Source organism: Belonocnema kinseyi, chromosome 4, assembly GCF_010883055.1.
Source record: "Belonocnema kinseyi isolate 2016_QV_RU_SX_M_011 chromosome 4, B_treatae_v1, whole genome shotgun sequence".
NCBI lineage: Eukaryota > Metazoa > Arthropoda > Insecta > Hymenoptera > Cynipidae > Belonocnema > Belonocnema kinseyi.
This window is the reverse complement of record NC_046660.1, coordinates 54,503,910-54,509,561: the sequence shown is the minus strand read 5'-3', so window position 1 is coordinate 54,509,561 and position 5,652 is coordinate 54,503,910. Positions and strand designations below refer to the sequence as shown.

The following is a 5,652-nucleotide window of genomic DNA, read 5'->3' as shown; positions in this document are numbered from 1 at the left end:
ATAAAATGGAATGGCCACAAGTGGAAAATAATTATTTATCTTTTGCAGTTTTGGCCAGAGATGCTTAGAACTGGAGAGAATATTGATCTACCTTTGGCCATCAAATTGAAAAAATTGTAAATAAATTAAGATTCCTTTCGGTTATTTTAAGCCAAGCCAGAAAAAAAATCGTAAACGTTTTTGAGAAATAAGATTTTTGAGTATTTAACGCATAAAAGTATAATTTTTCCTGAAAACGACACAAAATACGAATAAGCAGTTCATGATTCCAAAAATTTCCTCTTTCTTAAATTTATGAAATCATATCCTTACTTATTGCTTATTATGTACTTCAACTATTTTTTTCGAAAAAATATAACAAATAGATAAAAATGAACTACATTAACATGCATTTCAACAAACTTTAAAATTTTATTTGGTGAATGCTTGTTCTTAGATAAATAACAATGTAAAAAATGATATCCTTCTTGTATGTTTACATAGGGTATATTAACAAATTTTCCAAAAAAAAGTAAAAAAAATCGATTTAAACAGGATGATAAAGCACTTGGTTTGACATTATTTAAATTTTATTAATTGTTACTATTTTTATTCATTTGTTAAACATCTGAAAACACATTTATCATTAAATCTGTATTCAGAAGACGCAAAAAGCAGAATTTTTATTATTTTTTTGACGAAAAGATTGAAATTGGAACGTATAACCATTCGTAAAAAAGGAAGGATCCTTAGCGTAAATCATACTTTTAACAAATAAAGAGATCATTTGTTTGGGTTTTCAATTCGTTTGAACTGGTTTTTTAACCACATGCGATGAATTTTGTTTTTCGTAACAGTTTTCAAATTGTCAAGTCTAGTAAGTTCCAGAAGCATATCTTCTTCTTGTCTTACTTAGTAAATATTAGTATTAAGTCACATGACTCTATATCGCGTGTCCCATTATTACATGTTATTACGTTCGGCGGCTTTATAATTAGAAAAATAAATATTGTGCTGAAGCTTTGGAGAGTGACTTAAAAATATAAGGGCACATCTGTCTGGCGTATTTAAGTTTTTATATTGTCTGAATAATGTTATTACATTAATTGTATTTTACATTAAAATAATCTAAAATGAGCCATGCAAACATGGCCTTATATTGTCAGTAATATTTACCTTAAAAATTATGTTTTCTTTATCAATGAACAAAAGGTCTCTTTATTCGAAATTATTTTGTCATTACAGATACCTGAGTGATTTACATTATTTAATTAAACGTTTTCAAGAAACTTGACCCTTACCTTGAAGTGAAAGTTTTAATTTCTTTTTCATATCCTACTCAAAATGATGTATTGTCTGAAAAGTGCGAATAGCAAAAAAAAAGAATTTCTCGTTCTGAAACAAGTTAGAAATCATCATGTTAAATGTATTAGATGATATATTCTAAATTCTTGCCACAAAAAATATATTTAAATAAAATTCCAATTGAACAATTTTAATGCGAAGTAAACTAACTTTCTCTGTGAATACTTTATCAAAGTTTGTAGAAATCGTGTCGAAGATTTAACTGAGAATGATAATTATTTTATTTTATTATAAAATTATCTAGCTTTGCACTCAACGCCAAAACAAAATTCAGAAGAATACTACTGCGGAAACATATTTTCTAAGTTAGTTTTGTTATAAAAATTAAACTCTAAACAGAACAGAAGTTAATTTATTCCAAATTGAGCCTATTCAGTTACATACATTCTTGATCATGGAGTTATCCAGATAATGTTTTATACATTTTCTATGCTTATTAATCAGATTTTCATCGCCCAAAGTCCATTAGACGTTGCCAATATAATGGAATGACTGGTGACTGCACCAGCATTAATATTAGCCTTATCAAGTTTTGCATACAGACAAGTTTTGTAAAATTCATAAAGATCATTTTTATGAATGCGATAAATTTTATTTCTTTAAAAAAAATAATGCGTTTTAGCAGGTCCTTTAGACGCCTGAGATGTTAATATAAATTTAGCAGAAGGTCTATAATCGCAGTCTTCAAAATGAATGATGTTGCGCAAATCTGGTTCATTATAATCATGTTTGGTTGATTCTGAATAGACTCTAAAAGCCTTCAAAGTACAATTTTCGCTTATGAAAAATATTATACCATAACTGAGATAAGAATTTACATAAATATAATCCAGGATTTTAATACTTGATGTCTGCAAAATAAACTGCTGAGTTGCTCCCTCGACTATCCAACTTGTTTTTTCACTGTTCTGCGAAAAGTAAAAGAAATTTGCGCTGGACCTTGTACTAGGTGTGTAACGTTTTTAAAACTTCCCAAAGTATCATGAAGTGTCAGATAGTTATCTTGCATTGCAGCAGAGGTAATTCTACCATTATTAATGGCGTAAATAGTATTATCATTATCAAATATTACAGATTCTTTTATTGCATCATCTTCAAACTTTTCAAAAAATCCTAGAGGTGGATTTCGCCTGAAAATTTTCCAAATTAATTCGTCGTTTTCAGGTATGTAAATGCCTAAACTATTGTTGGAGGTAAATAAAATGTTCCCGAATAAATCCAAATTCAATCTTCCTGATGGAGAAAATGGCAAAGAAAGTTGGGAAATTGGTTTTGAAAAGTCTTTGAAAATTGTTAAAATATTGTCTTGTATTGTAACAAACTGATTTTGCCTAAAAATAATTTCGTTGTAAGGTCCACTAGTGCCTGCAACTTGGTGCAATTCGACATTTCCAAACTCGCTGCATTCTGTGAAATCTTCAGCTATCGTCTCTTTTTCAAGATTGAATATAATGCACATAATCATAGACATGAAAAAGGGTCTCATTTTCTGTACTGCATTTCTTGTCAGCTACAAAGAGTTCCTCCTGCGAAAAAACATGCTTAAAGCAACTCATATATACATATATTTATTTTATAATATACTTAAAGTTTTGTGTATGCATAGTATTATACATTAAAGATCAAAAATATGATAACAGAAACTTTTTTATTGGCATTTCCTTACTTGTAAGTTTGAAAAACAAAATTTACAAATGAGAAAGCGTATTTTGCATGGCTCAAGAGGTAATTAATTAGATTTTGCATTGAGCAAGCCCCAGAATGTTTATGATAAGGGCTTAAAATAGACAATCTTGCCTTTATGATTGAAAATTGTTTAATATTTTGAAAATGTTCTGGTTTTTGGCAGAAGGAGATGCACTAGTCGTCCCCAAATTTCAAAATTATAAATAAATATAAGTTTAGGATAAAAAAGAACAACAAAACTGCCTTATAACTCTATCAGACAAGTTTTTATTTAACATTTTTCCAAGGTTTCGAAAACTCACTGTTGTCATCACCAGAGCTACTCATTGGTAACAATTCACTCTCTAGAAAAGGTGTAAAGATTCTAAAACAAGCCTATTAAACTGATAATGAAATAAGAATTAACCAAAAATAATAAGAAGTTACGAATTAAAAACGAAATTTTATAATGTCAAATTATATAGAAATGATTTGAAAAAATAGTTATCGTCTATTTAAGTTATCATGCAGAAGTTTTGTAAATAATTATTTATATTTATAATAGTTAGAAGTAAAATCAAAAGTATTTAAGAGGTTCAGTTTCAAAAGTGTAAGATTAAAGTTACCACATTTAAATTTCCACAAAGATTGTTTATGGTGTACAATTGTTTCAATAAACTCAAAAAGTTACTGTCAACAATATAGACTAATCTTTCTTACAATGATTGAGAAGGAAAGGGCCAAATTTTAGAGCAGATTTTAGTATATAATAACAGATGACGTGCTGATGTCATTAGGAAGGTAGACAGAAACAAGATAATTTTAGTTAATGAATATAACAGAAATTTTAATAAAAATGAAGAAAATTACTAAGTTCTTTATGATAGCAGTTATTTTGTTGAAGATGATGATTTAGAAGAAACTTAAGTGAGTAACCAGAGTAGGTTGATTTGCGAAACAAATTTTTATAAATGAAACAATGACCATTTTTGTAAATGCCAATATTAAGAAAGTTAATGGTATTATTTTCTATTCCATGTGTAAATTTTAATCTTTTATGTATTGAGTTGAAGGTTAGAATAGTTTGATCAATCTTATCTTTAGGAATAATTAAAAAAATATTATAGACATACCTAAATATGCAATAATTTGAAAATCTAATTTACGTATAAAAAACTTCTTATTCTAAATCTTGTATTACCAAGCCGCTTAGATTATTAGAAATAGGAGATCTCATCGGAATTCCAACCTACCATAGAAATCCAGCTTTTTAAAATTCAGTCCAATATAATTTTTATTTTAATAATTTTCTCCAAAAATTGACATCATGGCATTTTTTTATTTGTATTTTTTGTTTCTTTCTTTAATTTATATCTCATGGTCAGTTTAATATGTTTCTTTTATTTTTACACGAACGTAATATAATCACTCGGTAAAATAAGTGAAACCAGCAATGCTCGGTTCTCTTGCTCATTTCAGTCGTTCGAGAATTATTCTCAAAAACTGAGGATATGATTCTCTCTTTTGTTTTATCGTTTCATCTCATTTCACCCGAAGTATCGACGGAAACGTCATTGACATAAACATATTTAAGGTTATCAAATAAAAATATCAGTTGATACAAATCTCAATACACTATATGTGGTCTAAAAAAAGTTTTATTTAAAGAATTCTTATCCAAAATATGTATTTAAGGTGAAAGAATGTGGGGTAAAAGGATGTACCTGAAGTTCCGAATATTTGAGCACTTTTTCTGGTTCATGGTTTTCGAACAAAAATGTTCTTTTTTGACAAATATTTGCATTTAAATCTTTTAAAATATCCTAAAATATTTAAAATTCCGAGTAAAATTCCTGCCAATATTTTTAAATTCTTGCGGTATATTAAAAATTCCTGATGATCTTTTAAGATATCATGAAACCTTAGTGGTCCTAAATAATCCTACCAAGTCTTCTGAAATTCTTCAAGGCTGTATGACAATTTTTTAAATCAATGGTGTCTACGAATATTAGGATCCTATTGCAAATAAGCTTTAGTCTTTCTTTTTGCTACGGATAAGAAATGCATCTATCTTCATTTAGTTGAATTTTCAGGAGGAATAAACAGCCTATAATTTGTCGGCACATTACCGACGAATTTAAAAATTCAGTATTTTTAATTACAGTTTCGGATGTAATTTAGGCTCTTATAACATTTAAAACAAGAAATTTTCCAACATTTTTATTCATTTAATACTTTTACGTGTTTACTTAATTTATTAGTAAATGAAATTGGAAGCATTATTTGTAATAAGATGATAGACGCTTTTTTAACAATAAGAAAACAATAGCCTATTATTCGTAAAACCCATCGAAATAATACATCAAGATTATTAAAATCAATAGAAATTCCTTGATATGACATTTTTTAACTCTTCTTAAAATTCATTGTAGTCTTTTTAAAAATCCTAAAATTGATCCCAAAGTATCTTGAAATCTCTTTAAAAATTTCTAAAATTTCTGAAAATCCCTTCCAAAATTTCTTTTTGTTTTGTATACATTAAGATTATACATTAAGTTAATAGAAACATTGTCTAATTTTGGCCCCAAACAGAAATTGTTAACAGTCCTTTTTGAAACAATGCTGTAAACGAAAGTTATTTTC

The 5,652-nt window shown here is 27.7% G+C and overlaps 1 long non-coding RNA gene across 1 annotated transcript in view; it reads right to left on the bottom strand.

The window, feature by feature from the left end:
- Positions 1-2,783: 2,783 nt before the first annotated feature.
- LOC117171521 overlaps positions 2,784-5,652 on the bottom strand; it is a 3,784-nt gene continuing 915 nt past the window's right edge. The window contains exon 2 of the long non-coding RNA XR_004466890.1: positions 2,784-2,870. This is a non-coding gene — a long non-coding RNA (uncharacterized LOC117171521). The remainder of the gene's footprint in view (positions 2,871-5,652) is intronic.